Raw genomic sequence first — 27,884 nt, 5'->3', positions numbered from 1 at the left:
TCATGTTACAGATACAGCGTGCAATAGGCTGTGTGGTCGGATGACAATCTATCGATTTAAATAAATTGGTTGTTAAAAGGATTTTTAAACATTTTATCAATGTACCAATAAGAGACTATGTAATACTCCAAAAAATACAAACAGATCATCCCAAGACATCTTTATACAATAATCTATAAAGAGTCTACATACTCTGGGATTGGCTATTGTCTAATCACTCATAAGGTGCTTTTTATTGATTTACCATTTTAAGTCATTATTTTATTAAAAAAACCATTGCTTTGATTAAAATGCTTTATAAACTATAAGCAATAGTTCTAACAGATTAATATTCTGTAGGCATACATCAGCTAGTGGAAAGACATAATAGAGATATACTTCATAAATAAACCATAGCGATAGCAAAATATGATGATAAAGGTTGCAGTGTAGAAACTCTCACACTCTCTCCCCCAGACTCTATCTCCAGGGGTCAAATTGACTATTTGTAATAATTACCAGAAAAAAACAACTAAAATGATGCTTAACTGATAATTTAATTTCCTTCTTGGCAGTGAGAGTCCACGACAACATTTATTTCCTGTGGGAATACTATTCCTGGCCACCAGGAGGAGGCAAAGACACCCCAAACAAAGGCTAAAAATACCACTCCCACTTATCCTACCCTCCAGTAGTTCTGCCGAGGATAAGGAAAAGTAAAGAGAGATATAAGGGGTACAGAGGTGCAAAGAAAACGACTGCCGCCATAATAAAAAAAACAATCGGGTGGAGTCGTGGACTCTCACTGCCAAGAAGGAAATGTAATGATCAAGTAAGCATAATTTTAGTTTTCCTTCAATTGGCAGTGAGAGCCCACAACATTGGTTACCCGTGGGAAACTAATACCCAAGCTGTGGAGTATTTTAGATGAAAGACATCTAAATACATGAAAGAACCGTTCATTTCCACACCTGTTTTGGAGGTCTCCAATACTCTATAATGCAAGCTGAGCTCTGACACGTTGTATCAGCTTGTCTCAGTATTCTGGTGGGATTTGGCATTTTATAAATAAACCATGACAAAAACAAAATTAGACTGTGGACAGCCTAAACACGCAGTGCTTTTACCAAGACATTTTCTTGTGATATGCTCAAAGGGAAGATATCAATGAGCATGGGAGAGAAAAAGAATCACTCTTCAGAAATGTACCCAGGGATCAGGATATGTATGAGACTCACACAATGAAACATTATAGGCCTTTATTTGTAATTATTATTTAATATGAATAATCTTGTTTTCCTATACATTCTTATGGTATTGGTATACTGGTTAAATACCAAAAGCAATCTATATGAGAGCAATGGTAGGGAGAAAACAACTCATTGCCTAAGCCTGGAAAAGAGCAATCATCTTAAAGAAATGCTTGCAAAGAATACAATATTGAATTAGTATTGATATTGAATGATTTGAATGTGTATGCAGACATGACCAAGTGGCCCCCTTACACTTTTCCTCAAATGAGGCTTCAATATACATGGACCATGAAGTCATAATGTTTGAAGAAACAAACAATCTAACCTTGTAAAGTGAAGGTTTCTTTTTGTGCTCATAAACCATGATGGTAAAAAAAAAATATATATATAAAAAACTAAATACACATCTATTATTTATTTTTTTAGCCCCAAGGAGGCTAGATTGCATTCTGCAAGCTTCAAATCCCTAAAGTGATAGTAAATTAACTTAACTACAATCATATTCTTAATCTATATTATTTTGACACATATCTTCATTTTTTTCGGAGACGCAAAAGCAATTCTTTAGCTCCATTATTATATTTCTATAGCCCCCTCTAGCTGCCCACAGCATAATTTTTTTTTTTATTATGGTGATGTTTTTACTTTTAAACCAATAGACAAAAAAAAATAAAAAATCGATAAAGAAGGCAGCACAATCTCTTGATTAATGTTCTCTGAGGAAACCACCTTCAGTAGAAAACCAGACAAAGTTAATAAAAACATAAATTATGCTTACCTTATAATTTTATTTTCTTCCTATGGAAAGAGTCCACAGCTGCATTCATTACTTTTGGGAAATAAGAACCTGGCCACCAGTAGGAGGCAAAGACACCCCAGAAAAAGGCTTAAATACTCCTCCCACTTCCCTCATCCCCCAGTCATTCTGCCGAGGAACAAGGAACAGTAGAAGAAATATCTGGGTGAAAAGGTGCCAGAAGAATAAAAAAAGACAGGTGGGGAGCTATGGACTCATTCCATCGGAAGAAAAGAAAATTATCAGGTAAGCATAATTTATGTTTTTCTTCCTAAATGGAAAGAGTCCACAGATGCATTCATTACATTTGGGAAAACAATACCCAAGCTATAAAGGACACTGAATGTCAAAACGGGAGGGTACATTCGGCGGCCCATTCTGAGGGCACCAGGCCTGAAACCACTACCCAACAAAAAACCCTGCTTCGTCCGAAGCCGAGAAAACAAAGAAGGGAAAAGGCCTCAAGGACACTGACCAGCAGATAGCCCGGAAGCCTAGCTAGAGACCGCAACATCAGACACAAATGAGCCAACAGTCCTCCGGGAGACACCGTCGCCCAACAGTGGGTCCAACACCACACACCCTTTACTAGCGAAGGGAACCCCTGCCGAAACTCCCAAAGGACCACAAGGTTTAAAAACCGGCAGCAGAACAGAGAAAAACTCCTCCCAACATCCTACAAGGATTGGAACAGCTGTAGCTGGTTTCAAAGAGCAAGCTGTCACCAGAAGCACATTCCGGATGAGAAAAGTAGGAGCTTTAACTGGGTTCAAACCCACAACCTTCTGCATCAAAAATATCAAAGATAAGATAAGAGAGGGTGCATACACTATATATACACTGTACAACTTCAAAAAACAACATAAACAGATCATTCAATATATGGCACTTGTACCTATTAACCTACAATTATATCCAAGTCCCATGTTGAAAACCACTATGATAGTGCAAAAAAATCAGGTATGTCCTCAGTGTGAATGATGGCTGCACTCCTCTTTACAGAAGATACTGGAAAAACGGTAAAATAGAAGAAAGAGAGGGGGGCGCCTCATGTGTAGAATCACCAAATCAAAAAAGCCAAAGCTTATGCAATCGAGCCAAATTGGTACTCACATTTGAAATAAGTACCCCAAAATGTGCTAATGGAAGCGGGACAAGCTGACCTGTAAGGAGGGATAAACATAATCTGGGTTACCCGCATGTGTAGTAGTAGGAAGCGGAAAGGGAACTTGTCTCTTGGAGGACAGAACCCCCAGAGGCGGATGGCTCAGCAGACCCCTGATTCCTCGAGCCCGAGGAACAGGGGGCTCTAATACGGCATATCGTACATAACTGATTGACCTGAGTCAACGGGGCCAATTCGCATTCTTCACAAGTCGAAGAATCTGAAATTTGAACAGTCGCAGCATCAAATCCTCCATAACTAGATAGAGAATATAATAATATGGACTAAGAAAAAACTTAAACGGCACCTGACACCCACAATGGCTGGGGCACTCACCACCTCCTAGAACCAGACACAAGCAGACTCTAATTTTTCAGTCGCCACACAGTCAGGAATGCGGAAATGGAAGACCAGAACGTAAACACGTCCCGTCACAAGGTGAACCGTACAGTCCAAAAAAAAGCACGCCCAACCATAAGGTCATGTCACTTCCAAAGGCCTTTATGTTCTAAGCCAAGAGCTCAGTTAACACTACACAGAAGCAGATTGAATCAAATAAACATGTTTAAAAACCCCTGTTCAATAATCCCCCTCGGGAGATATTAACCCTCGATTCCAAGATACCAAAGTAGCCTCACTGAGGCCCTATACATATACTTAATAAGTCCCACAAAAACATAATTTATGCTTACCTGATAAATTCCTTTCTCCTGTAGTGTAGTCAGTCCACGGGTCATCCATTACTTATGGAATATTTCTCTTCCTAACAGGAAACTGCAAGAGAATTACCCAGCAGAGCTTGCTATATAGCTCCTCCCCTCACCTGTCATACTCAGTCATTCGACCAAGCATACGAGAAAGGAGGAACCATAGGGTACAGTGGTGACTGGAGTTTAATTAAAATTTAGACCTGCCGTAAAAACAGGGCGGGCCGTGGACTGACTACACTACAGGAGAAAGGAATTTATCAGGTAAGCATAAATTATGTTTTCTCCTGTTAAGTGTAGTCAGTCCACGGGTCATCCATTACTTATGGAATACCAATACCAAAGCTAAAGTACACGGATGAAGGGAGGGACAAGGCAGGAACATTAAACAGAAGGAACCACTGCCTGAAGTACCTTTCTCCCAAACACAGCCTCCGAGGAAGCAAAAGTGTCAAATTTGTAAAATTTTGAAAAAGTGTGAAGCGAAGACCAAGTCGCAGCCTTGCAAATCTGTTCAACAGAGGCCTCATTTTTAAAGGCCCAGGTGGAAGCCACAGCTCTAGTAGAATGAGCTGTAATCCTTTCAGGGGGCTGCTGTCCAGCAGTCTCATAGGCTAATCGTATTATGCTACGAAGCCAAAAAGAGAGAGAGGTAGCCGAAGCCTTTTGACCTCTCCTCTGTCCAGAGTAAACGACAAACAGGGAAGAAGTTTGACGAAAATCCTTAGTTGCCTGCAAATAGAATTTCAGGGCACGGACTACGTCCAGATTATGCAAAAGTCGTTCCTTCTTTGAAGAAGGGTTAGGACACAGAGATGGAACAACAATCTCTTGATTGATATTCTTGTTAGTAACTACCTTAGGTAAGAACCCAGGTTTAGTACGCAGAACTACCTTGTCTGAATGGAAAATCAGATAAGGAGAATCACAATGTAAGGCAGATAACTCAGAGACTCTCCGAGCCGAGGAAATAGCCATCAAAAACAGAACTTTCCAAGATAACAACTTGATATCAATGGAATGAAGGGGTTCAAATGGAACGCCTTGAAGAACATTAAGAACTAAGTTTAAGCTCCACGGAGGAGCAACAGACTTAAACACAGGCTTAATCCTAGTTAAAGCCTGACAGAAAGCCTGAACGTCTGGAACTTCAGCCAGACGTTTGTGTAGAAGAATAGACAGAGCAGAAATCTGTCCCTTTAACGAACTAGTAGATAAGCCCTTTTCTAAACCCTCTTGTAGAAAGGACAATATCCTAGGAATCCTAACCTTACTCCATGAGTAACACTTGGATTCGCACCAATGTAAATATTTACGCCATATTTTATGGTAAATTTTTCTGGTAACAGGCTTCCTAGCCTGTATTAAGGTATCAATAACCGACTCCAAGAAACCACGCTTTGATAGAATCAAGCGTTCAATCTCCATGCAGTCAGCCTCAGAGAAATTAGATTTGGATGTTTGAAAGGACCCTGAATTAGAAGGTCCTGTCTCAGAGGCAGAGACCACGGTGGACAGGACGACATGTCCACTAGGTCTGCATACCAGGTCCTGCGTGGCCACGCAGGCGCTATCAGAATCACCGAAGCTCTCTCCTGTTTGATCTTGGCAATCAAACGAGGAAGCATTGGGAATGGTGGAAACACATAAGCCATGTTGAAAACCCAAGGGGCTGTCAGAGCATCTATCAGCACCGCTCCCGGGTCCCTGGACCTGGATCCGTAACAAGGAAGCTTGGCGTTCTGATGAGACGCCATGAGATCCAGATCTGGTTTGCCCCAACGACAAACCAGTTGAGCAAAGACCTCCGGATGAAGTTCCCACTCTCCCGGATGAAAAGTCTGGCGACTTAGAAAATCCGCCTCCCAGTTCTCCACGCCTGGGATGTAGATCGCTGACAGGTGGCAAGAGTGAGACTCTGCCCAGCGAATTATCTTTGAGACTTCCAACATCGCTAGGGAACTTCTGGTTCCCCCTTGATGGTTGATATAAGCCACAGTCGTGATGTTGTCCGACTGAAATCTGATGAACCTCAGAGTTGCTAACTGAGGCCAAGCTAGGAGAGCATTGAATATTGCTCTTAACTCCAGAATATTTATTGGGAGGAGTTTCTCCTCCTGAGTCCATAATCCCTGAGCTTTCAGGGAATTCCAGACTGCTCCCCAGCCTAGAAGGCTGGCGTCTGTTGTTACAATCGTCCAATCTGGCCTGCGAAAGGTCATCCCCTTGGACAGATGTGGCCGAGAGAGCCACCATAGAAGAGAATCTCTGGTCTCTTGATCCAGATTTAGTAGGGGGGACAAATCTGAGTAATCCCCGTTCCACTGATTTAGCATGCACAATTGCAGCGGTCTGAGATGCAGGCGCGCAAATGGTACTATGTCCATTGCCGCTACCATTAAGCCGATTACTTCCATGCACTGAGCTACTGACGGGTGTGGAATGGAGTGAAGGACACGGCAAGCATTTAGAAGTTTTAATAACCTGGCCTCTGTCAGGTAAATTTTCATCTCTACAGAATCTATAAGAGTCCCTAGAAAGGGAACTCTTGTAAGCGGTAATAGAGAACTCTTTTCCACGTTCACCTTCCACCCATGCGACCTCAGAAATGCCAGAACTATCTCTGTATGAGACTTGGCAGTTTGAAAACTTGATGCTTGTATCAGAATGTCGTCTAGGTACGGAGTCACCGCTATGCCTCGCGGTCTTAGTACCGCCAGAAGTGATCCTAGAATTTTTGTAAAGATTCTTGGAGCCGTAGCTAATCCGAAGGGAAGAGCTACAAACTGGTAATGCCTGTCTAGGAAGGCAAATCTCAAATACCGGCAATGGTCCTTGTGAATCGGTATGTGAAGGTAGGCATCCTTTAAGTCCACCGTGGTCATGTACTGACACTCTTGGATCATGGGAAGGATGGTTCGAATAGTCTCCATTTTGAATGATGGAACTCTTAGAAATTTGTTTAGGATTTTTAAGTCCAAGATTGGTCTGAAGGTTCCCTCTTTTTTGGGAACCACAAATAGATTTGAATAGAATCCCTGCCCGTGTTCCGTCCGCGGAACTGGGTGGATTACCCCCATTAGTAAGAGGTCTTGTACACAGCGTAGAAACGCCTCTTTCTTTGTTTGGTTTACTGATAACCTTGAAAGATGAAATCTCCCCCGTGGAGGAGAAGTCTTGAAGTCCAGGAAGTATCCCTGGGATATGATCTCCAATGCCCAGGGATCCTGGACATCTCTTGCCCAAGCCTGGGCGAAGAGAGAAAGTCTGCCCCCCACTAGATCCGTTTCCGGATAGGGGGCCCTCTCTTCATGCTGTCTTGGGGGCAGCAGCAGGTTTCTTGGCCTGCTTGCCCCTGTTCCAGGACTGGTTAACTTTCCAGCCCTGCCTGTAACGAGCCACAGCTCCTTCCTGTTTTGGAGAGGAGGAAGTTGATGCTGCTCCTGCCTTGAAGTTACGAAAGGCACGAAAATTAGACTGTTTGGCCTTTGATTTGGCCCTGTCCTGAGGTAGAGCATGGCCCTTACCTCCCGTAATGTCAGCAATAATTTCTTTCAAACCGGGCCCGAATAAGGTCTGCCCTTTGAAAGGAATATTAAGCAATTTCGATTTAGAAGTCACGTCAGCTGACCAGGATTTAAGCCATAGCGCTCTGCGCACTTGGATGGCGAATCCGGAGTTCTTAGCCGTAAGTTTGGTTAAATGCACAACGGCATCAGAAACAAATGCGTTAGCTAGCTTAAGTGTTTTAAGCTTGTTCATTATTTCATCCAATGGAGCTGAGCGAATGGCCTCTTCCAGAGACTCAAACCAGAATGCTGCCGCAGCAGTGACAGGCGCAATGCATGCAAGGGGCTGTAAAATAAAACCTTGTTGAACAAACATTTTCTTAAGGTAACCCTCTAATTTTTTATCCATTGGATCTGAAAAGGCACAACTATCCTCCACCGGGATAGTGGTACGCTTAGCTAAAGTAGAAACTGCTCCCTCCACCTTAGGGACCGTCTGCCATAAGTCTCGTGTGGTGGCGTCAATAGGAAACATTTTCCTAAATATGGGAGGAGGGGTAAAAGGCACACCAGGTCTATCCCACTCCTTGCTAATAATCTCTGTAAGCCTTTTTGGTATAGGAAATACGTCAGTATACACCGGTACCGCATAGTATTTATCCAACCTACATAATTTCTCTGGAATTGCAACCGTGTTACAATCATTCAGAGCCGCTAATACCTCCCCTAGCAATGTGCGGAGGTTCTCTAGCTTAAATTTAAAATTGGAAATCTCTGAATCCAGTCTCCCTGGATCAGATCCGTCACCCACAGAATGAAGCTCTCCGTCCTCACGTTCTGCAAACTGTGACGCAGTATCTGACATGGCTCTCATCTCATCCGCGCGCTCTATCCTTAACCCAGAGCTATCGCGCTTGCCTCTTAAATCTGGCAACTTAGATAATACTTCTGTCATAACAGTAGCCATGTCTTGCAAAGTGATTTGTAAGGGCCTCCCTGATGTACTTGGCGCCACAAAATCACGCACCTCCTGAGCGGGAGGCGCAGGTACTGACACGTGAGGAGAGTTAGTCGGCATAACTTCCCCCTCGTCGTCTGGTGATAATTTCTTTACATGTAAAGATTGACTTTTATTTAAAGTAGCATCAATGCAATTAGTACATAAATTTCTATTGGGCTCCACATTGGCCTTTAAACATAGTGAACAAAGAGATTCATCTGAGTCAGACATGTTTAAACAAACTAGCAATGAGACTAGCAAACTTGGAAATACTTTTCAAAATTAATTTACAAACAATATAAAAAACGTTACTGTGCCTTTAAGAAGCACAGAAAAACTGACACAGTTGAAATAACAATGAACAAAAATAGTTATAGCAACCAAATTTTCACAGTAAATGTATTAAGTTAGCAAAGGATTGCACCCACCAGCAAATGGATGATTAACCCCTTAGTACCCAAAAACGGATAACAATTATATAATTAACGTTTTTCTCACAGTCAAATACACTGTCACAGGACTACTGTGACTGATTACCTCCCTCAAAATGGATTTTGAAGACCCCTGAGCTCTCTAGAGACGATCTGGATCATGGAGGATGAAGTAGACAGATTGTGACTGAATTTTTACTGCGCAAAAAAGCGCTAAAATAGGCCCCTCCCACTCATATTACAACAGTGGGGAAGCTCAGAAACTGTTTCTATGCAGAAAACAAAAATGGCCATGTGGTAAAAATCAAGCCCCAATAAGTTTTATCACCAAGTACCTCACAAAAAACGATTAACATGCCAGTAAACGTTTTAAACATACATTTAAAAGTTATGTATTATTATTTACAAGCCTGCTACCAGTCGCTTTTACTGCAGTTAAGGCTCAAACATTATTTCAGTATTTACAGTATTTTCAGAGTCAATTCCATTCCTTAGAAAATACATTCAGTGCACACACACACTCATCAGCCTGATACCAGTCGCTATCGCTGCATTTAAGGCTGAACTTACTTTACAATGGTATCAGCAGTATTTTCTCAGTCAATTCCATTCCTCAGAAAATAAATTACTGCACATACCTCATTTGCAGGGGGGCCCTGCATGCTATTCCCCTTCTCTGAAGTTACCTCACTTTTCCTCAGATGAGAACAGCCAGTGGGTCTTAGTTACGTCTGCTAAGACCATAGAAAAAAACCCAGGCAGATTCTTCTTCTAAAGCTGCCTGAGAATAAACAGCACACTCCGGTGCCATTTAAAAATAACAAACTTTTGATTGTAGAAATAAACTAAGTTAAAAAAACACCACAGATCTCTCACAGCTTCCTATCTAGTTAGGCTGCAAGAGAATGACTGAGTATGACAGGTGAGGGGAGGAGCTATATAGCAAGCTCTGCTGGGTAATTCTCTTGCAGTTTCCTGTTAGGAAGAGAAATATTCCATAAGTAATGGATGACCCGTGGACTGACTACACTTAACAGGAGAAATAGTTCCTTACGGGAAAACATAATAAGTTACGGTACATTCTGATGAAGTAAAATGAAATGATCTTACCGCAATCTTCAAGTGTGACGAATAGTAGAAGTGCCTCCGCCATGGACTTGAGAGAAGAAAGCAGGCAGTGAAGTGAAGTTCGACAACTCTGATTGCTTGTGGAGCTGTTAATATGAGTCGGGGTGGTTTCGCAGAGAGACTCTCCCTGCATCTCCGGACTCTAACTTTCATCCAGGCCCTCACTGAGAGACTGATAGGATTACTTAAAACTCCCATCCCATGTCGAAGAGTACTAACCTCCATAAGAGACAAAACAAACTTCTGGACACTTTTCTGCCCACCTCCTTGGACGAAAGGCAAAGAATGACTGGGGGATGAGGGAAGTGGGAGGAGTATTTAAGCCTTTGGCTGGGGTGATTTGCCTCCTCCTGGTGGCCAGGTTCTTATTTCCCAACAGTAATGAATGCAGCTGTGGACTTTTTCCCATTTAGGAAGAAAACATCTCTGTCCTGGTGAAATACCAAATATGGGGGATCAGAAAAAAAGAGTCGACAGTTCCGAGGAAGCTTCCTCTGTAATAACACTGAAAGGGCTGATATATTTCCCTTTAGTGTGTTATCTGATAATCCCTTATCTAAGCCCCCCTGAAGAAATGGTAAGATATGAGGAATACAAACAGAATGCCACGAATATCCCCTATCAGAACACCAAGATAAATACACCTTCCACACGTTGTGGTATATCTTCCTGGTGACCGGCGTACAAGCCTGAATCAAAGTCTCTAAAACAGAGTCGGAAAATCCTCTTTGAGACATAACTGTGTGTTCAATTTCCAAGCAGTCAACCTTAGGCATTAAAGATTTTGATAAAAGAATGGACCCTGAGAAAGAAGGTCTTTTTATTAAGGAAGCCTGGGGATCCCTCGATCCATATCTGGGAAGTTTTCCTCTTACCAGCTGTGCCTACTGTACCTACCAGGTATTTTGTGACAGCCTCACCAATTTCTGTTCAATTCAAGCACCAGTGCCTATTGGATTTTCTCCTGTTAAGTGTAGTCAGTCCACGGGTCATCCATTACTTATGGGATTATAACTCCTCCCTAACAGGAAGTGCAAGAGGATCACCCAAGCAGAGCTGCTATATAGCTCCTCCCCTCTACATCATATCCAGTCATTCTCTTGCACCTAACTAAAGATAGGACGTGTGAGAGGACTGTGGTGTGTTAAACTTAGTTTTTATTTCTTCAATCAAAAGTTTGTTATTTTAAACGGCACCGGAGTGTGTTGTTTGTTCTCAGGCAGCATTAGAAGAAGAATCTGCCTGAGTTTTCTATGATCTTAGCGGTCGTAACTAAGATCTACTTGCTGTTCTCGGCCATTCTGAGGAGTGAGGTAACTTCAGAACAGGGGATAGCATGCAGGGCCCACCTGCAAGGAGGTATGTGCAGTAAATTATTTTCTAAGGAATGGAATTGACTGAGAAAATACTGCTAATACCGATGTAATGTAAGTGCAGCCTTAAATGCAGTAGTAGCGACTGGTATCAGGCTGTTAAGTATGTATGTATACTCTGAGGTATTTCTGGGGAATGGAATTTCACTAAGAAAATACTGTCAATATTAAAGTAATATTTGAGCCTGCACTGCAGTGAAAGCGACTAGCAGCAGGCTTTTTATTAACACTTCATAATTTTCAATTTTAAAACGTTTACTGGCATGTTAATCGTTTTTTCTGAGGTACTTGGTGATAAAACTTTATGGGCATGATTTTTACCACATGGCTGTCGTTTTTTTCTGCATAAAAACAGTTTACTGAGCTTCCCCACTGTTGTAATGAGTGGGAGGGGCCTATTTTAGCGCTTTATTGCGCAGTAAAAATTTAGTCACAGTCTTCCTATTTCTTCCTCCATGATCCAGGACGTCTCTACAGAGCCCAGGGGTCTCCAAAACTAGTTTTGAGGGAGGTAATCAGTCACAGCAGACCTGTGACAGTGTGTTTGACTGTGATAAAAACGTTTATTATTTCAACTGTTATCCGTTTTGGGTATTAAGGGGTTAATCATCCTTTTGCTGGTGGGTGCAATCCTCTGCTAACTTTATACATTTTCTGTTAAAATTTGGTTGTTTTAACATATTTGGTTCATTGTTAATTCAACTGTCACATTTTTATGTTTCTTAAAGGCGCAGTAGCGTTTTTTATATAGCTTGTAAATTTATTTAAAAGTTTTTTCCAAGCTTGCTAGTGTTATTGCTAGTCTGTTTAAACATGTCTGACACAGATGAATCTGTTTGTTCACTATGTTTAAAGGCCAATGTGGAGCCCAATAGAAATTTGTGCACTCAATGTATAGATGTTACTTTGAATAAAAGTCAAACTTTATATGTTAAAAGAATATCACCAGACAACGAGGGGGAAGTTATGCCGACTAACTCCCCTCACGTGTCAGTACCTTCGCCTCCCGCTCAGGAGGTGCGTGATATTGTGGCGCCAAGTACATCAGGGCGGCCCATACAAATCACTTTGCAAGACATGGCTAATGTTATGACTGAAGTACTATCTAAATTGCCAGAATAAAGAGGTAAACGCGATCACTCTGGGGTAAGAACAGAGTGCGCTGATAATAATAGAGCCATGTCTGATACTGCGTCACAATTTGCAGAACATGAGGACGGAGAGCTTCATTCTGTGGGTGACGGATCTGATCCAAGTAAACTGGATTCAGACATTTCAAATTTTAAATTTAAGCTTGAGAACCTCCGTGTATTACTAGGGGAGGTATTAGCGGCTCTGAATGATTGTAACACGGTTACAATTCCAGAGAAAGTATGTAGGCTGGATAAATATTTTGCGGTACCGGCGTGTACTGACGTTTTTCCTATACCTAAAAGGCTTACAGAAATTGTTAACAAGGAGTGGGATAGACCCGGTGTGCCCTTTTCACCCCCTCCTATATTTAGAAAAATGTTTCCAATAGACGCCACCACACGGGACCTATGGCAGACGGTCCCTAAGGTGGAGGGAGCAGTTTCTACTCTGGCTAAGCGCACCACTATCCCGGTGGAGGATAGCTGTGCTTTTTCAGATCCAATGGATAAAAAATTAGAGGGTTACCTTAAGAAAATGTTTGTTCAACAAGGTTTTATATTACAAACCCTTGCATGCATTGCGCCTGTCACTGCTGCGGCGGCATTTTGGTTTGAGTCTCTGGAAGAGACCCTTAGCACAGCTCCATTGGATGAGATTATGAACAAGCTTAAAGCCCTTAAGCTAGCTAATTCATTTATTTCTAATGCCGTAGTACACTTAACCAAACTTACGGCTAAGAACTCCGGATTCGCCATTCAAGCGCGCAGAGCGCTGTGGCTTAAATCCTGGTCAGCTGATGTGACTTCTAAATCTAAATTGCTTAATATTCCTTTCAAAGGGCAGACATTATTCGGGCCCGGCTTGAAAGAAATTATCGCTGACATTACTGGAGATAAGGGCCATGCCCTGCCTCAAGACAGGGCCAAACCAAAGGCTAAACAGTCTAATTTTCGTGCCTTTCGTAACTTCAAGGCAGGAGCAGCATCAACTTCCTCCGCTCCAAGACAGGAAGGAACTGTTGCTCGCTACAGACAGGGCTGGAAACCTAACCAGTCCTGGAACAAGGGCAAGCAGGCCAGGAAACCTGCTGCTGCCCCTAAGACAGCATGAAGTGAGGGCCCCCGATCCGGAAACGGATATAGTGGGGGGCAGACTTTCTCTCTTTGCCCAGGCTTGGGCAAGAGATGTCCAGGATCCCTGGGCGTTGGAAATCATATCTCAGGGATATCTTCTGGACTTCAAAGCTTCTCCTCCACAAGGGAGATTTCATCTTTCAAGGTTATCAGCAAACCAGATAAAGAAAGAGGCGTTTCTACGCTGTGTACAAGACCTCTTACTAATGGGAGTGATCCACCCAGTTCCGCAGTCGGAACACGGGCAAGGATTCTATTCAAATCTGTTTGTGGTTCCCAAAAAAGAGGGAACCTTCAGACCAATCTTGGACTTAAAGATCCTAAACAAATTCCTAAGAGTTCCATCGTTCAAAATGGAAACTATTCGAACCATCTTACCCATGATCCAAGAGGGTCAGTACATGACCACAGTGGATTTAAAGGATGCCTACCTTCACATACCGATTCACAAGGATCATTACCGGTATCTAAGATTTGCCTTCCTAAACAGGCATTACCAGTTTGTAGCTCTTCCCTTCGGGTTAGCCACGGCTCCAAGAATCTTTACAAAGGTTCTGGGCTCTCTTCTGGCGGTACTAAGACTGCGAGGCATAGGGTAGCTCCGTACCTAGAAAACATTCTGATACAAGCGTCAAGTTTCCAAACTGCCAAGTCTCATACAGAGTTAGTTCTGGCATTTCTAAGGTCGCATGGGTGAAAGGTGAACGTAGAAAAGAGTTCTCTATTGCCACTCACAAGAGTTCCCTTTCTAGGGACTCTTATAGATTCTGTAGAAATGAAAATTTACCTGACGGAGGACAGGTTATCAAAACTTCTAAATGCTTGCCGTGTCCTTCATTCCATTCAACACCCGTCAGTGGCTCAGTGCATGGAAGTAATCGGCTTAATGGTAGCGGCAATGGACATAGTACCATTTGCGCGCCTGCATCTCAGACCGCTGCAATTGTGCATGCTAAGTCAGTGGAATGGGGATTACTCAGATTTGTCCCCTCTGCTAAATCTGGATCAAGAGACCAGAGATTCTCTTCTATGGTGGCTTTCTCTGCCACATCTGTCCAAGGGGATGCCCTTCCGCAGGCCAGATTGGACGATTGTAACAACAGACGCCAGCCTTCTAGGTTGGGGCGCAGTCTGGAATTCCCTGAAGGCTCAGGGATCATGGACTCAGGAGGAGAGACTCCTTCCAATAAACATTCTGGAATTAAGAGCAATTTTCAATGCTCTTCTGGCTTGGCCTCAGTTAGCAACTCTGAGGTTCATCAGGTTTCAGTCGGACAACATCACGACTGTGGCTTACATCAACCATCAAGGAGGAACAAGGAGTTCCCTAGCGATGATGGAAGTCTCAAAGATAATTCGCTGGGCAGAGTCTCACTCTTGCCACCTGTCAGCGATCCACATCCCAGGCGTGGAGAACTGGGAGGCGGATTTTCTAAGTCGCCAGACCTTTCATCCGGGGGAGTGGGAACTTCATCCGGAGGTGTTTGCCCAACTGCTTCATCATTGGGGCAAACCAGATCTGGATCTCATGGCGTCTCGCCAGAATGCCAAGCTTTCTTGTTACGGATCCAGGTCCAGGGACCCGGGAGCGGTGCTGATAGATGCTCTGACAGCACCTTGGGTCTTCAACATTGCTTATGTGTTTCCACCTTTCCCGATGCTTCCTCGATTGATTGCCAGGATCAAACAGGAGAGAGCATCGGTGATTCTAATAGCGCCTGCGTGGCCACGCAGGACCTGGTATGCAGATCTAGTGGACATGTCGTCCTGTCCACCATGGTCTCTGCCTCTGAGACAGGACCTTCTGATTCAGGGTCCTTTCAAACATCCAAATCTAATTTCTCTGAGGCTGACTGCATGGAGATTGAACGCTTGATTCTATCAAAGCGTGGATTCTCGGAGTCAGTGATTGATACTTTAATACAGGCTAGGAAACCTGTTACCAGGAAAATTTACCATAAAATATGGCGTAAATACTTATATTGGTGCGAATCCAAGAGTTACTCATGGAGTAAGGTTAGGATTCCTAGGATATTGTCTTTTCTACAAGAGGGTTTAGAAAAGGGTTTATCTGCTAGTTCATTAAAGGGACAGATTTCAGCTCTGTCTATCCTTTTACACAAACGTCTGGCAGAAGTTCCAGACGTTCAGGCCTTTTGTCAGGCTTTGGCTAGGATTAAGCCTGTGTTTAAGACTGTTGCTCCACCGTGGAGCTTAAACTTAGTTCTTAACGTTCTGCAAGGTCTTCCGTTTGAACCCCTTCATTCCATCGATATCAAGCTGTTATCTTGGAAAGTTCTGTTTTTAATGGCTATTTCCTCGGCTCGAAGAGTCTCTGAGTTATCGGCCTTACATTGTGATTCTCCTTATCTGATTTTTCATTCAGACAAGGTAGTTCTGCGTACTAAACCTGGGTTCTTACCTAAGGTAGTCACTAACAAGAATATCAATCAAGAGATTGTTGTTCCATCATTGTGCCCAAACCCTTCTTCAAAGAAGGAACGACTTTTGCACAATCTGGACGTCGTCCGTGCCCTGAAATTTTATTTGCAGGCAACTAAAGATTTTCGTTAAACTTCTTCCCTGTTTGTCGTTTATTCTGGACAGAGGAGAGGTCAAAAAGCTTCGGCTACCTCTCTCTCTTTTTGGCTTCGTAGCATAATACGTTTAGCCTATGAGACTGCTGGACAGCAGCCTCCTGAAAGGATTACAGCTCATTCTACTAGAGCTGTGGCTTCCACTTGGGCCTTTAAGAATGAGGCCTCTGTTGAACAGATTTGCAAGGCTGCAACTTGGTCTTCACTTCACACTTTTTCAAAATTTTACAAATTTGACACTTTTGCTTCTTCGGAGGCTGTTTTTGGGAGAAAGGTTCTACAGGCAGTGGTTCCTTCCGTGTAAAGATCCTGCCTGTCCCTCCCGTCATCCGTGTACTTTTAGCTTTGGTATTGGTATCCCATAAGTAATGGATGACCCGTGGACTGACTACACTTAACAGGAGAAAATATAATTTATGCTTACCTGATAAATTCATTTCTCCTGTAGTGTAGTCAGTCCACAGCCCGCCCTGTTTTTACGGCAGGTCTAAATTTTAATTAAACTCCAGTCACCACTGCACCTTATAGTTTCTCCTTTCTCGTATGGTTTCGGTCGAATGACTGGATATGACGTAGAGGGGAGGAGCTATATAGCAGCTCTGCTTGGGTGATCCTCTTGCACTTCCTGTTAGGGAGGAGTTATAATCCCATAAGTAATGGATGACCCGTGGACTGACTACACTACAGGAGAAATGAATTTATCAGGTAAGCATAAATTATATTTTTGTTATTGCAACCTATTCTGTACTTTGTATTGGACTTTAGTAATGTTCTGCATTGGGCCTATGTTCAAACTTGGGCATATGTTCCACACACCCTAACCTCCGCACATCAGGAGGCTTAATGTCCTGAACCCCTAAATGTCCTTTATGGACACTAAACCCAATTTTTTTCTTCAGATAGTGCATGCAAATTTAAGCAACTTTCTAATTTATTACTCCTATTATCAGTTTTTCTTCATTCTCTTGTCATCTTTATTTAAAAAGCAGGAATGTGATGCATAGGAGTCGGCCCATTTTTGGTTGAGAACCTGGGTTATGCTTGCTTTTTGGTGGGTAAATGTAAGCCTCCAATAAGCAATCGCTATCCATGGTGCTGAACCTAAAATGGGCTGGCTGCTAAGATTTACATTCCTGCTTTTAAAATAAAGATAGCAAGAAAATGAAGAAAAATTTATAATAGGAGTAAATTAGAAAGTTGCTTAAAATGTCATGCTCTATCTGAATCATGAAAGAAAAAAATAGGGTTCAGTGTCCCTTTAAAACTAATTTAAGTAAGGCATATAAGTGATTCAACTTAAAATTGAAGGATAATTTCTCAGGTTCCTGATACGAATTTGAGGATAACTCCTCAGAAAGTAGGTACCTCATATCCAGTAGATGTACTTGCAGTAACAACTATGTGCTAGATTACGAGTGGAGCAGTAGTTCGCGCTCATGCAGAGTTGCTAGACTTTGGGGCCGATTTAGCAAGGTCTGTATGGAACTTGATGCCCCTGTTTCCGCCCGAGCCTTCAAGCTTGCCGGAAACAGAAGTTATGAAGCAGCGCTCTAAAGACCGCTGCACCATTACTTGTTCGCCTTCTCTGAGTCCACGGACAGAAATCAACCCGATCGAATACGATCGGGGGCTAGAGGCTGATTGGCCGCGAATCTGCAGAGGACGGCATTGCACAAGCAGTTCACAAGAACTGCTGGTGCAATGATAAATGCTGACAGTGAATGCTACATCGTATCATGTCCGCTCGCACAATAATAAATATACCTCTTTGACTTTACGTGCGCGGTGGAAAGCGAGCATATTACAAGTTGAAAGTAAAAAGTTTTCGTTTCCCGACTAACCCGACACATAAAAAAAAAAAAAAACAACTTCAAATATTGCGGCAGTGTTAACATATTCCCCCACAGAAGTCAAAGGAGCGCAAAAAGCAGACAAAAAACCTAACACCCTTACTTGTGCGCAAACCCGATCGCAGTTTCTCAAGTGCGCTAACCTGACATGAAATATTAATATTTCACATTCCAACATTCTTCACATAGAATAAAATATTCTATTTATTCACAAATATATATATATGACATTTTTTCCGTAAAATATATCTATACCTCTATATATGTATACATATGTATTTATGTGTTTACGTGTGTATATATGTTTGTAAATTAATATAATACACATATAAAAACTCGTAATCAATCCCTTTATGTTTACATTTACTTGAAGGTGGCATGACTGCCGTAACCTCAGAGATAGCAGACTTTAAATGATTTTTGAAATCTAGAGAAAAATCAGTAACACCACCCTGGGTAATATAAACCGATAGAAAGAAAGATGCCAGAACAGAAGTACATAAAGACATTTTGGACTGCAACACAAAACTTAAACAAAAACTGCAAAGCTAAGCAGGAGACATACAGTAACCAATTTGCAAAGTGTGCACCTGTCAGATGGAAAAACACATTTTGTGCTAAAGGAATAAACCCAGACGAGGCAGTTCCAGTCTGCTGCATCATAAATACAGAAATACAATGTAATACAGAAGTTTGACAGCATAGACACAGCAGGAATTGTTAACAATAGCAATATGCCCTTAATGAAGAGAAATGGTATGTGGAAAATGACACATATATTGTCCCCAGGAATGCTAATAATTGGATGTCTAGCGGCTTAGCAAACACAAGGAAAGTGTAATGGCAAATATGTATGATATTGACCAAAAATAGTATATGTAGAGATGTACACCTAAAAAACAAATTATGCTTACCTGATAATTTCATTTCCATCGAGGGGAGGAGAGTTCACGGCTTCATTCATTACTGTTGGGAAATATGAACCTGGCCACCAGGAGGAGGCAAAGACACCCCAGCCAAAGGCTTAAATACCTCCCCCACTTCCCTCATCCCCCAGTCATTCTGCCGAGGGAACAAGGAACAGTAGGAAAAATATCAGGGTATAAATAGTGTCAGAAGATGAATTAAATTTAGGTCCGCCCATCTGAGATACAGGCGGGAGCCGTGGACTCCCATCGATAGAAATGAAATTATCTGGTAAGCATAATTTATGTTTTCCATCTAAAGGGGAGGTCCACGGCTTCATTCATTACTGTTGGGAACATATACCCAAGCTGTAGAGGATACTGAATGAAACCGGGAGGGAAAAGGCAGACCCTAATCTGAGGGCACCACAGACTGCAAAACCTTTCTTCCAAAGATAGCTTCCGCAGAAGCAAAAACGACAAATTTGTAAAACTTTGTAAAAGTGTGTAAGGAGGACCAGGTAACTGCCTTACAGCTAGATTTAGAGTTCTGCGGCCAAAGGGGTGTGTTAGCTACGCGTGTATTTTCCCTCCCGCACCTTTTAAATACCGCTGGTATTTAGAGTTCTCTGCGTTAGGCTCCAAAAAGGGAGCGCAGAGCATAATTTACCGCCACTTCAACTCTAAATACCAGCGGTGCTTACGGACGCGGCCATCTTCAAAAACGTGCTTGTGCACGATTCCCCCACAGGAAACAATGGGGGCAGTTTGAGCTGTAAAAAAAACTTAACACCTGCAAAAAAGCAGCGTTCAGCTCCTAACGCAGCCCCATTGTTTCCTAGGGGGAAACACTTCCTAAGTCTGCACCTAACACCCTAACATGCACCCCGAGTCTAAACACCCCTAACCTTACACTTATTAAACCCTAATCTGCCGACCCCGCTATCGCTGACCCTTGCATATTATTTTTAACCCCTAATCTGCCGCTCCGTACACCGCCGCAACCTACTGTATCCCTATGTACCCCTAATCTGCTGCCCCTAACACTGCCGACCCCTATATTATATTTATTAACCCCTAATCTGCCGCCCCCAACGTCGCAGCCCCCTACCTACAATTATTAACCCCTAATCTGCCGACCGGACCTCACCGCTACTATAATAAAGTTATTAACCCCTAATCCGCCTCACTCCTGCCTCAAAAACCCTATAATAAATAGTATTAACCCCTAATCTGCCGACCGGACCTCGCCGCTACTCTAATAAATGTATTAACCCCTAAAGCTAAGTCTAACCCTAACACCCCCCTAAAATTAAATATAATTTAAATCTAACAAAATAAAATAAATCTTATTAAATAAATTATTCCTATTTAAAGCTAAATACTTACCTGTAAAATAAACCCTAATATAGCTATATATAGGATTAATATTTATTTTACAGGCAACTTTGTATTTATTTTAACCAGGTACAATAGCTATTAAATAGTTAATAACTATTTAATAGTTACCTAGTTAAAATAATTACAAAATTACCTGTAAAATAAATCCTAACCTAAATTACAATTAAACCTAACACTACACTATCAATAAATAAATTTAATAAACTATCTACAATTATATCAACTAAACTAAATTACAAAAACAAACACTAAATTACAAAAAATAAAAAAAGATTACAAGAATTTTAAACTAATTACACCTACTCTAAGCCCCCTAAAAAAATAACAAAGCCCCCCAAAATAAAAAAATGCCCTACCTTACCAGCCCTTAAAAGGGCCTTTTTCCAATCAGCCAATCAGATTGAGCTTCCATTCTATTGGCTGCGAAGCACAGCCTTATCCGCATGAAAAACCAGATAAGGAGGCTCACATTGCAAGGCAGCCAGTTCAGATACTCTGCGTGCCGATGCAATGGCCAACAGGAAGAGAACCTTCCAGGACAGAATCTTAATGTCAATGGAATACATAGGCTCAAACGGAACCTTCTGCAATACCTTAAGGACCAAGTTTAAGCTCCATGGGGGAGCAGACTGTCTAAAGATAGGTCTGATTCTAGACAGAGCCTGAACAAGAGATTGGATGTCAGGAAGCTCAGCGAGTTTCCTATGCAACAAGACCGATAATGCTGAAATCTGTCCCTTTAAGGAACTAGTGGCAAGACCCTTCTCCAAACCGTCTTGGAGAAAGGACAAAATCCTGGATACCTTCACCTTATGCCAAGCATATCCATGCTTCTCACACCAGGACAAGTAAGTCCTCCACACCTTATGGTAGATGCGATGAGTGACTGGCTTCTTTGCCTAAATTAGAGTATCAATCACACTTTCAGAAAAGCCTCTCTTGGCAAAGACTAGGCGTTCAATCTCCACGCAGTCAGCCTCAGAGAATCGAGATTTTGATGTTGAAAAGGGCCCTGTTCCACCAGATCCCTGTGACAGGGTAACCTCCACGGAAGAGAGGATGACATCCCCACCAAATCCGCAAACCACGTCCTCCGCGGCCATGATGGAGCAATCAGAATGGCCAAAGCTCGCTCCTATTTGATGCGTGCCACTACATGATGTAGAAGTGGTAACGGTGGAAAAATGTAAGCTGGGTTGAACCCCCAAGGCACCTATCAACTCTGCCTGGGGATCCCTGGACCTCGACCCGTATCGGGGTAGCTTGCAATCGAGTCTGGACGCCATGAGATCCATCTCCGCTGTTCCCCACCTGAGACAAATCTCCGCAAATACTTCTGGGTGAAGAGACCATTCCCCCGGATGGAAAGATTGTCTGCTGAGAAAGTCAGCCTTTTAGTTGTCCACACCTGGAAAGTGAATCTCTGAGAGCGAGCAGCTGTGGGACTCCGCCCACTCCAAGACCTGAGACACCTCCCTCATGGTAAGGTAGCTCCTCGTACCCCCTGATGGTTGATGTAAGCCACCGAGGTAATGTTGTCGGTCTGGAATCTGATGAAGCTGAACGACCCCAGGAGGCGGCCATGCCTTCAGAGCATTGTAGATTGCCCGGAGTTTCAGAATATTTATCGGAAGGAGAGACTCCTCCCGGGACAATCTACCCATCCTCGCGTCTGTGGTCACAATCTCCCAGGACAGTCTTAAGAAGGATGTCCCCATGGACAGTTACTCTGGACGGATCCACCAAGAGAAGGAAATCCGAGTCTGAGCATCCATGGATATATGCTGTGATAGATCCGAATGATTGCCGTTCCACTGTCTCAACATGCACAATTGAAGAGGTCTGAGATGGAACCTGTCGAATGGAATGACGTCTATGCTAGAGACCATGAGTCTGATCACCTCCATACACTGAGCCACCGAGGGGCTTGAGGAGGACTGAAGGGCAAGACAAGAGGACGCAATCTTCTTGTGTCGATGGTCTGTAAGAATTATTTCCATGGACATAGAGGCTATTATCGTGCCCAGGAACTCCCCCCTGTTTCTGGGAACCAGGGAACTCTTTCCTGAGTTGATCTTCCAACCGTGAGATTGCAGCAAAAGAAGAAGAGCCCTCGAATGATCCTCTGCAAGACTGAGCGACGGTGCCTGGACTAGGATGTCATCCAGATAGGGCACCACAGCAATGTCTCTGGCTCTGGCCACCGCAAATAGCGCCCCGAACCTTCGTGAAGACTCTTGGGGCCATCGCCAGACCAAAGGGGAGGGCCACAAACTGGAAGTATTGGTCCAGAAACGCAAATCTTAGGAACTTGAAGTGATCCCTGTGAATTGGCACATGAAGGTAAGCGTCCTTCAAGTCTATAGTTGTCACGAACTGTCCCTCTTGAACTAGGGGCAGAAGAGATCTGATTGTTTCCGGTTTAAACGATGAAACACTCAGAAACTTGTTTAAACACTTTAGGTCCAAAATCCTGCGGAACGTGCCCTCCTTCTTTGGAACCACAAAAAGATTTGAATAGTACCCTAGATCCCTTTCTGCTAGGGGTACTGGTACGATAACGCCGAGAGAGAAGAGATCCCTCACACATTCTAGAAAGGTCTCTTTCTTTTCTGGTCTTGAAGACAGGTTTGAAAGGAGGAATCTGCCCCTGGGCGGATGGGATCTGAACGATATCCTGTAACCCTGGGAGACAACCTCCAGAACCCAAGGGTCCTGAAGTCCTGTAACCAGGCATCTGAGAAGAGAGATAATCTGCCCCTACTTGGTCCGGAGACCGGTCAGGGGCCACCCCTTCATGCCGATTTTGTCTTGGCGGGCTTCTTGCTCTGCTTAGACTTGTTCCAAGAATGAGCCGGCTTCCAGGTTCGGTAGGAAAGCTCCCTTGCCTCCCGTAACCGTGGATATTGTAGAATCCAATCCTGGACCGAACAGAATCTTTCCTTGAAAAGGCAGGGACAACAGCCTCGACTTAGAGGTCATGTCCGCAGACCAAGACTTTAGCCACAGAGCCCTGCAAGCTAAAATGGAAAAACCTGACAGCTTAGCGTTCAGGCGAATAATTTGCATATTGGCATCACAGATGAAAGAGTTAGCGACCTTCAGCGCCTTAATCTTATTCTGTATCTCGTCAATGGAAGTCTTCCCCTCGACCATTTCACAAAGGGATTCACACCAATATGTCGCAGCTCCAGCAAACATCTTCCTTAACATGTTTTCCAACTTTTTATCCATGGGCTCTTTAAACGACGAACTATCCTCTTCGCGGGCGTGGAGATAGCACCATATACCTTAGGAACAGTACCCCACAGCTCAAGCTGAGAGTCCGAAATGGGAACAGTTTCTTAAAGGAAGAAGAAGGGGAAAAGGAAGAACCTAATTGCTCCCATCATTCTTAATAATATTAGCCATCTTAACAGGGGCCTGAGGCACCACTCTGTCCTCATATACCTTATCAAGCTTAGGAATCGCAGGTTCCTCCGGAAGCTTTGGCTCCAGAACCTCCAGAGTAGCAAGCACTTGCTTTAGCAAAAAGCGCAAATTCTCTATCCTAAACCTAAAGTCAGGCACCTGAACAGCCGGAGGTTTAGATGACATGGACTCTGAAGAGTCGGAGTGGGCCTCGTCATCGTATAACGCCTCTGATATTTCCATAGGTGTAGATAACCCCTGGGCCGGGCCACCATGAAATGACCTATGCTTGTGCTTAGCAGAACATGGTAAGGCATGGATCACTTTTGATACTACCGTTTGCAGTTTATCCGCAAAATCTGACGGCCAACAAATCTCTCCCGCAGGAGTAATGGTTGGACCCTGGGGCGCCGCATGTGCAATTGGAGATGAATGCAGGGAACGCAGCTCACGGCACGGGGAACCCTCAGAGGTGGACTGCTCAGTAGTACTAGACATCTGTTTACTTTTAGATGTCGGAACTTTATTAAGGTATGTGGAACTTAGTTGAGCAGGCTGTTCTACCAGAACCTCCTCACAATAAACACAGGAATGAGACCTTGTTAAAGAGGGAGACCCCTCTAACGCATCAGAGTTCTCCATAGCTTGCGCTGTTATCACGGACTAGATTAACTTAATAAATAGGCACCTTTATAACCTCCAATGGCCGGGGCACTCACCACCTCCTATGACCCGGGCTACAGAAACTTCTCCTGTGCCGCTGATCAACAGAGGAAGAGAGATAGCCACACCCAGTTACATGGAATGCCTGGCAGGACCGCCCCTGCCTAAGGAGAAAATGTGACAAAAAAACGCAGCACAATACTCCCGTAAGTCATCTGAAAGTTCCACACATTGCCAGAGCCTCATCTCGCACATAACGCAGCAATGACACAATAAATATTATGTATAAACCCCCCTGTTCAATAATCCCCTTTCCAGGAATATTAACCCTTGATTCTTTAAAGATAAAAGGCGTCACACTGTGACCCTGTCTTCCGTGTTATCATTATGTAATAAAAACAGAATTTATGCTTACCTGATAAATTACTTTCTCCAACGGTGTGTCCGGTCCACGGCGTCATCCTTACTTGTGGATATTCTCCTCCCCAACAGGAAATGGCAAAGAGCCCAGCAAAGCTGGCCATATAGTCCCTCCTAGGCTCCGCCTACCCCAGTCATTCGACCGACGGACAGGAGGAAATATATATAGGAGAAACCATATGGTAACGTGGTGACTGTAGTTAGAGAAAATAATTCATCAGACCTGATTAAAAAACCAGGGCGGGCCGTGGACCGGACACACCGTTGGAGAAAGTAATTTATCAGGTAAGCATAAATTCTGTTTTTTCCAACATAGGTGTGTCCGGTCCACGGCGTCATCCTTACTTGTGGGAACCAATACCAAAGCTTTAGGACACGGATGAAGGGAGGGAGCAAATCAGGTCACCCAAACGGAAGGCACCACGGCTTGCAAAACCTTTCTCCCAAAAATAGCCTCCGAAGAAGCAAAAGTATATAATTTAAAAAATTTGGTCAACAGGAACCTCATTCTTGAAGGCCCATGTGGAAGCCACAGCCCTAGTGGAGTGAGCTGTGATACTTTCAGGAGGCTGCCGTCCGGCAGTCTCAAAAGCCAATCTGATGATGCTTTTAAACCAAAAGGAAAGAGAGGTAGAAGTTGCTTTTTTACCACTCCTTTAACCAGAATAAACAACAAACAAAGAAGATGTTTGTCTAAAATCTTCAGTAGCCTCTAAATAGAATTTTAGAGCACGGACAACGTCCAAATTGTGTAACAAACATTCCTTCTATGAAACTGGATTCAGACACAAAGAAGGTACAACTATCTCCTGGTTAATATTTTTGTTGGAAACAAACTTCGGAAGAAAACCAGGCTCAGTACGTAAAACCACCTTATCTGCATGGACCAGATAGGGCGGAGAACACTGCAGAGCAGATAACTCAGAAACTCTTCCAGCGGAAGAAATTGCAACCTAAAACAAAACTTTCCAAGATAATAACTTAATATCTACGGAATGTAAGGGTTCAAACGGAACCCCTTGAAGAACTGAAAGAACTAGATTAAGACTCCAGGGAAGAGTCAAAGGTCTGTAAACAGGCTTGATTCTAACCAGAGCCTGAACAAACGCTTAAACGTCTGGCACAGCTGCCAGCCTTTTGTGAAGTAAAACAGATAAAACAGAGATCTGTCCCTTCAGAGAACTCGCAGAAAATCCTTTCTCCAAACCTTCTTGTAGAAAGGAAAGAATCTTAGGAATTTTTATCTTGTTCCATGGGAATCCTTTAGATTCACACCAACAGATATATTTTTTCCAAATATTATGGTAAATTTTTCTAGTTACAGGCTTTCTAGCCTGAATAAGAGTATCTATTACAGAATCTGAAAACCCACGCTTTGATAAAATCAAGCGTTCAAACTCCAAGCAGTCAGTTGGAGGAAAACCAGATTCGGATGTTCGAATGGACCCTGAATAAGAAGGTCCTGTCTCAAAGGTAGCTTCCATGGTGGAGCCGATGACACATTCACCAGGTCTGCATACCAAGTCCTGCGTGGCCACACAGGAACTATCAAGATCACCAAAGCCCTCTCCAGATTGATCCTGGCTACCAGCCTGGGAATGAGAGGAAACGGTGGGAATACATAAGCTAGGTTGAAGATCCAAGGTGCTACTATTGTATCCAATAGAGTCGCCTTGGGATCCCTGGATTTGAACCCGTAACAAGGGACCATGAAGTTCTGACGAGAGGCCATCAGAACCATGTCTGGAATGCCCCATAATTGAGTTATTTGGGCAAAGATTACCAGATGGAGTTCCCACTCCCCCGGATGCTCCTCCATCGCCAGGGAACTCCTTGTTACCCCCTGATGGTTGATATATGTAACGGTCGTCATGATGTCTGATTGAAACCTTATGAATTTGGCCTTTGCTAGTCGAGGCCAAGCCTTGAGAGCATTGAATATCGCTCTCAGTTCCATCATGTTTATCGGGAGAAGAGAGTCTTCCCGAAACCATAGACCCTGAGCTTTCAGGGGTTCCCAGACCGCGCCCCAGCCCACCAGACTGGCGTTGGTCGTGACAATGACCTACTCTGGTCTGCGGAAGCTCATTCCCTGTGACAGGTTGTCCAGGGTCAGCCACCAACGGAGTGAATCTCTGGTTATTTGATCTACTTGTATCATCGGAGACAAGTCTGTATAATCCCCATTCCACTGTCTGAGCATGCACAGGTGTAATGGTCTTAGATGAATTCGTGCAAAAGGAACTATGTCCATTGCCGCAACCATCAAACCTATTACTTCCATGCACTGCGCTATGGAAGGAAGAAGAACAGAATGAAGTACCTGACAAGAGCTTAGAAGTTTTGATTTTCTGGCCTCTGTCAGAAAAACCTTCATTTCTAAGGAAACTATTATTGTTCCCAAGAAGGGAACTCTTGTTGACGGGGACAGAGAACTTTTTTCTATGTTCACTTTCCACCTGTGAGATCTGAGAAAGGCTAGGACAATGTCCGTATGAGCCCTTGCTTTTGACAGAGACGACACTTGAATCAGGATGCCGTCCAAGTAAGGTACTACTGCAATGCCCCTTGGTCTTAGCACCGCTAGAAGGGACCCTAGTACCCTTGTGAAAATCCTTGGAGCAGTGGCTAATCCGAATGGAAGTGCCACAAACTGGTAATGCTTGTCCAGAAATGCGAACCGTAGGAACCGAAAATGTTCCTTGTGGATAGGAATACGTAGGTACGCATCCTTTAAGTCCACCGTGGTCATGAATTGACCTTCCTGGATGGTAGGAAGGATCGTTCGAATGGTTTCCATTTTGAACGATGAAACCCTTAGAAACTTGTTTAGAATCTTGAGATCTAAAATAGGTCTGAATGTTCCCTCTTTTTTGGGAATTATGAACAGGTTGGAGTAAAAACCCATCCCTTGTTCTCCTAATGGAACAGGATGAATCACTCCTATGCTTAACAGACCTTCTACACAGTGTAAGAATGCCTGTTCGAAAATAATTGAGACCCGTGGAACCTTCCCCTTGGGGGTAGTT

Source organism: Bombina bombina, chromosome 7 (genome assembly GCF_027579735.1).
Source record: "Bombina bombina isolate aBomBom1 chromosome 7, aBomBom1.pri, whole genome shotgun sequence".
Classification (NCBI taxonomy): Eukaryota; Metazoa; Chordata; class Amphibia; order Anura; family Bombinatoridae; genus Bombina; species Bombina bombina.
The sequence above is the reverse complement of the archived record's forward strand: the minus strand, read 5'-3'. Positions refer to the sequence as shown.